The 5,864-nt window shown below is 37.9% G+C and overlaps 1 non-coding gene across 1 annotated transcript; it reads left to right on the top strand.

Annotated features, from left to right (window-relative positions):
* The first annotated feature begins 4,636 nt into the window (after positions 1-4,636).
* LOC121228810 (small nucleolar RNA R71) lies at positions 4,637-4,743 on the top strand. Its single transcript, XR_005926385.1, has one exon. It is a non-coding gene; the product is annotated as a small nucleolar RNA R71 (small nucleolar RNA).
* Positions 4,744-5,864: the final 1,121 nt, after the last annotated feature.

Genomic DNA, 5,864 nt, shown 5'->3' with positions numbered 1-5,864 from the left:
TGATGTTGTAAGTATGCTAAGTGTTGATAATGAAATGATATGTTTTAGCTATGATTGTGGGTGTTTTGGTTGCCTAAGTATGCCATGAATTGTGCTATTGAATTGGTGTAAGTGTAGGTGTAAATGAGGGTGGAAAATGGCTTGGTAAATAGCCTTTATTTTGTCTACACGGGTGGACACACGGGGTGTGTCTAAGCCGTGTGTGACACACAGTTTGCCCCATGGGCATGTGTTTTGGCCATGTGTCTCACGGTCTGCCCCATGGGCATGTGTTTTGGCCATGTGTCTCCTACACCTGACTTTTGAGAAATAGAATGCTCAGAATTGAGCACACAGGCAGAGACATGGGCGTGTGTCTCAACTATGTGGAGGACATGGCCTCAGGCATGGGCATGTGTCCTGAGTGTGTGAATTCTGCACCTATTTTATGAAAATTAATTTTCAACACGGCCTAGCCCACAGGCGTGTGACTTGGCCGTGTGACCTCAATTTCTTCATGCTGATCGCGTGGATTCGTAACAAGTAATAAATTTTTATAATGAAGATCAAACCTAGACTAACTATTATCACGGCGAAAAGGCAAGCGCACGTATCAAACAATAGTATAGTAATGGCAAGACCGGGATGTCGTACCCAAGGGAACCAAAAGTACTAGTAATAACTATCATTTTATTATCTAGCCTAAGAATAAAAGCGTTTGTTTATTAAACTAATTACCTAAACTAATTAATTAATTTAATCAAAGCAAAGAGAAAGTTTGGAAAAAGACTTGAAGAAAAGCAATTGATAAAGACGACACCCAAGGAGGAATCCAAGACGACACCCAAGGAGAAATCCACCTAGATTTCACTTGTTACATGACTCTGAACCGGACGATTTATTCACTTGACTTGATTCGTGAGACTCCCTAACCTATGTTATTATCCCTATTCAAGACTAATAACGTCTAACCCCTAGACTGAATAACCGAGACTTTTCTCTAATTAACACTCTAGGGCTGTATTAGCTCGATCTATGGACTCCCATATTAGGTTTCACCCTAATCCGGAAAAATCTCGTAACCCTATTTCTAGGTGCCTGATCAACTCCGCTTAATTATGCCAAATCTACTCTTAGGCAGGGTCTATTCCTCCTCTGCATAAGCACATCAAATCATGAATTAATACCCGAAATATTAACTCAAGCATTAAGAACACATAATTAAGAACAAATCAAGTATTTATCATACAGTTCAAATAATAATAACAAGATCCATCATAGGTTTTATCCCCTTAGGTGTATAAGGGGTTTAGTTCATAATAAAATAAGAGTACCTCTCAAAAGTATAAAAATAGCAAAACATAAAGAAAACTCTAAAACTCCTGAAGGAATTCTGAGAGAGATCTTCAGTCTTGGAGTAACTCCGGCTTTTGAGATGGATCGATCAGCTTCCTTAGGGTAATTCCTTACCCCTCTTCTCCCTCTCCCTTTTCCTCCTCCTCTAGTGCGTATTTATAGGCTTTGGAATGCCTAGAAACACTCAAAATTGGCCTTTTCTGAATTGGACTCAACTTGGTCTCGGCAGGGACACGCCCGTGGTACACGCCCATGTTCGATTACTTCAGGCCGTGTTTGAGCCTGCCAAATTGACACAGCCGTACGGTCTGCCCGTGTGAGGAGGTCCAGGCTGTGTTGATTTTGTACTTTGGCCCATTTTCTCCGTTTTTAGCCCATTTCTCGGTCCTTTCACTCTCTTATGCTCTCCTAAGTATAAAACATGAAATTAAAGCATTAGGAGCATCGAATTCACTAATTCTAATGAGAAATCATCCATAAAATGCATTAAACATGGGGTAAAAATATGTATAATTTACAGTTTGTCAAATACCCCCGCACTTAAGCATTTGCTTGTCCTCAAGCAAAATTTTCAACTCGTACTCAGAATAAATTCTCCTCAACTTATAATTCTTATCGATAATATCTCAAAATAATCCATAGGTAATCATACATTGAGAATTCAACTAAAAGAACATAAAAGTTTCAATCATTCCAAGTTGAGCATTTTATTTCCGAAAACATAGGTGTCTCCCCTCATCTAACTACTTACTTTCAATTCAGAATATCACAAAGTTTCACATCCTCACTAAAGATTCACTCAAATCACTCGAGGTGTTTTAAGGACAATAAAGGAAGCACTCAATAGTCAATAATGGAAATTCATTACCATAGGCTTGCATGAAAATCAAATCTCCACCACTATAATTTAAGATGATACATCAATCAAAAGGTCTTTAGAGGGTTGTAATGAGGCTTGGTTAGGGGGTGTTGTCACAAGCTGAAAGAAAGGGTTAGAATTGAGATTGAATTGAAAAATTGCCTAACTAGAAAAAGAGTTAATCTTCACTTGCGTACAACAGAGCTTCTCTCAGAATATGACATTACAGATATGCATACATAGTTGTGGTTTTTTTTTCTAGAACAAGTTCGATAAAGAAGAAAAACATAGCTAAGCATCTTTCCCAACTCAGATCTCGACAAAAATAGGGATCAAATTAATTTGGGGGATTTCAACAATAATGGGTTAATGGTTAATATTAAGGGTAATACAAGGAATGGCTTGTTAGGCTCAAAAGGTTTTACTAAGGGTTAATCGTGGGGGCAGGCTTTTCATGGCATGAGTGGGTTAATCCTAAGTGCCTTAATCATTTTGACAAATCAAATCAAACGGTGTGGTCTCGACACGCATAATCAAGCAAGTTCTAGAATAACAGTTCAATATTGATGCACTCAAAGCAATAATAAAAGTGAGCATGAAAGGATGAATAGATGCTCAAAAGGCTCAAAAATCTCACAAAAATTACGGCTTTTTGATGTTTAGACTCGTGAATTCTAATTCAAAGTAATATCTAGACTTGGGAAAACAACCTATAATTTTAATTTCTTAAAAATCAACTTATCATGCTTGATTCTCTAATGTCTGAAAGTTTAAATAATTAGTGCATAAATCCCTATGTTTTAATTCAAGATATATCAATCAAAATCATAAGTCAATTAAAATTTATCCTAATTATGATATGAGAACTTTTTCAAGAGGACAAGGAAATCATTAATAAACATCCCCCCACACTTAAGATGTACATTTCCCTCAATGTAAAAAGATAGATATTAGAGAATAAAAATAAGATAGGGAGAGAAATGACACTTCCTGTATGATGAATTCCTCGAACTAGAGTTTTGGAGAGTGATCGGTTCAAGAATGGAGGAGGATACTCTGGTGGTCGTAGAGGTTCATTAGTCCATAAATCCTGCACCAAAAGAATATTATATCTAGTGGTAGCTATGGTTGTGGTCGAGCAGGACATGGCAGTCGTGGAGAACCTTCCCCGGTGGAGTTATAGTTGCTATGTGATGATGGGCTTAGGAGTTCTATATAACTGTGATAAAATCAGGAACTTTTTAGGAGATCTTAGGAAGTATAAGGGTTCGAAAAGAAATAACCGAGATAAAGAATAAAAATAAAATTCTAAAATCTAATAAAAATAATAGAAATAGTTTCAATAATAAGTAAAAACAGAAAATAATAAATAAATATTTCTAGACATTTTCATCGCTGGATGGTTCGCGAGGTGGGATTGGCAATGAGATGGGAAGGTGCTGACAACTCTGCTGTAAAGTAGCATCAATGTTGTCAAATTGTTGAAAACATTGAAGCTCGAATTGCATGAGGTGCTTAGAGATGTTAGCATATGAAGCTGCTACATGAACTGGACGAGAGGGTAGTGGCGGCTGAGAATAGGGATCAGGGAGTGGAGAAGGGGAGATTTCGGCTAGGGCTTTTGAAAGGAAGAAGAAAATGAATAGTTATTCACTTATATAGGGGAGGGCCACACGGCCTAGGGCCAGGCCGGTGTGTTTCAAATTTTGAAATTTTAGGTCGTGATTGGTTATTCTCCCAAGCCCGTGTGTCTTGGTACCACGCCTGTGTATTCTTTTACACGGCTGAATGGGACGGGCATGTCACACACCCGTGTCAAAGAAACAAAATCGAGCCTTGTCCCTGGCACGCCCGTGTTCTTCCTATCAAGTTCACCCACGGCCATGTCGCACGGCTGTGGGGATTTATCGCACCCCGTGCTTTGGGGAAATCATGGCTTGCTTCAACACGACCATCTCGCACGGCCGTGTCTCTTCCGCTATTTGGCCACAGCTTCAGGCACGCCCGTGTGCCTGGCCGTGTGTGCTGAAAAAAGCTTTGCAATTCAAAGATAAAGTTATTGTTACCCATATAGTTAAATTGTTCCTCTTCAGTTGTAGGATTGAAGGATTGATATTCTGTATGCACACCTCCTCCGCTTGAGTCACACCTCATTACTGGATGTACATACGTAGAACCAAGAAAACTATCAATCTTTTTATTGAGAAGTTCTACCTGATTAGAGAGCATGGTGACTAAATTGATGTTATAAACGCCGGCTGTTTTTATTGGCTTAGCCTCATAACTTGCCACTGATAGTTGTTCAGTAACATCTCCTCTATGAATTCGTAGGCATCTTCCGGTGTTTTATTGTTTATGGTTCCGCCAGCAGCAGTGTCAATCATTTGTCTTGTCGAGGGATTCACACCATTGTAGAACGTTTGAACTTGCAGCCATAGAGGCAACCCATGGTGAGGACACCTTCTCAATAGATCTTTGTATCTCTCCCATGAATCGTAAAGTATTTCTAAGTCCATCTGCACAAAAGAAGAGATATCATTGCGTAATTTAGCTATTTTAGCCAGCGAAAAATATCTTAGTAAAAATTTCTCAGTCATTTGCTCCCAAGTAGTGATAGACCTCGTGGTAACGAGTTTAACCACTGTTTAGCTTTGTTTCTCATTGAGAAGGGAAATAACCGAAGACGGATGGCATCATCAGAAATGCTATTGATTTTGAATGTATCGCAAAATTCCAGGAAATTTACTAAGTGAGTGTTGGGATCTTCATCTTGCAAACCATCAAACTGAACAAACTGCTGTATCATCTGAATAGTGTTAGATTTTAATTCAAAATTATTCGCAGCAATAGCAGGTCTAACTATACTTGATTCAGTTCCTATTAAAGAGGGTTTAGCATAGTCATACATAGTACGTGGAGCAGGATTTTTATTAGCTGCAATTGCAAGAGGCAGCTGATTGTCTTAGTTTTCAACCATCTCGTCGGTTGGAGGTTGAGTATTGTCTTCTTTTTCATTTTCTGCGTATCGTAAACTATGCCTTATTTCTCTTTGATTTCTACGAACTGTTCGATCAATTTCTTCATCAAAAAGTAAGGTCCTGATGGGTTTCTTCTAGTCATAAACTATAAAAACCTATCAAGTGAAAGAAAAAGTAAATTAATAAATAATATAATAAAATTAAATTAAATTGCAAGAAAAATAAATGGCTAAAGTAATAAAAATTTAGTGTTCCTAATATTTCAGTTCCTCGGAAACGACGCAAAAAACATGATTGCATGGATTCGTAACAAGTAATAAATTTTTATAATGAAGATTAAACCTAGACTATCTATTATCACGATGAAAAGGCAAGTGCACCTATCGAACAATAGTATAGTAATGGCAAGACTGGGATGTCATACCCAAGGGAACCAAAAGTACTAGTAATAACTATCTTTTTATTATCCAGCCTAAGAATAAAAGGGTTTGTTTATTAAACTAATTAACTAATTCAATCAAAGCAAAGAGAAAGTTTGGAAAAAGACTTGAAGAAAAGAAATTGATAAAGACGACACCCAAGGAGGAATCCACCTAGATTTCACTTGTTACCTGACTCTGAACCGGACGATTTATTCACTTGACTTGATCCGTGAGACTCCCTAACCTATGTTATTATCCATATTCAAGACT

This window comes from Gossypium hirsutum, chromosome A04 (genome assembly GCF_007990345.1).
Source record: "Gossypium hirsutum isolate 1008001.06 chromosome A04, Gossypium_hirsutum_v2.1, whole genome shotgun sequence".
Lineage (NCBI taxonomy): Eukaryota > Viridiplantae > Streptophyta > Magnoliopsida > Malvales > Malvaceae > Gossypium > Gossypium hirsutum.
This window is presented reverse-complemented; position numbering and strand designations above follow the sequence as displayed.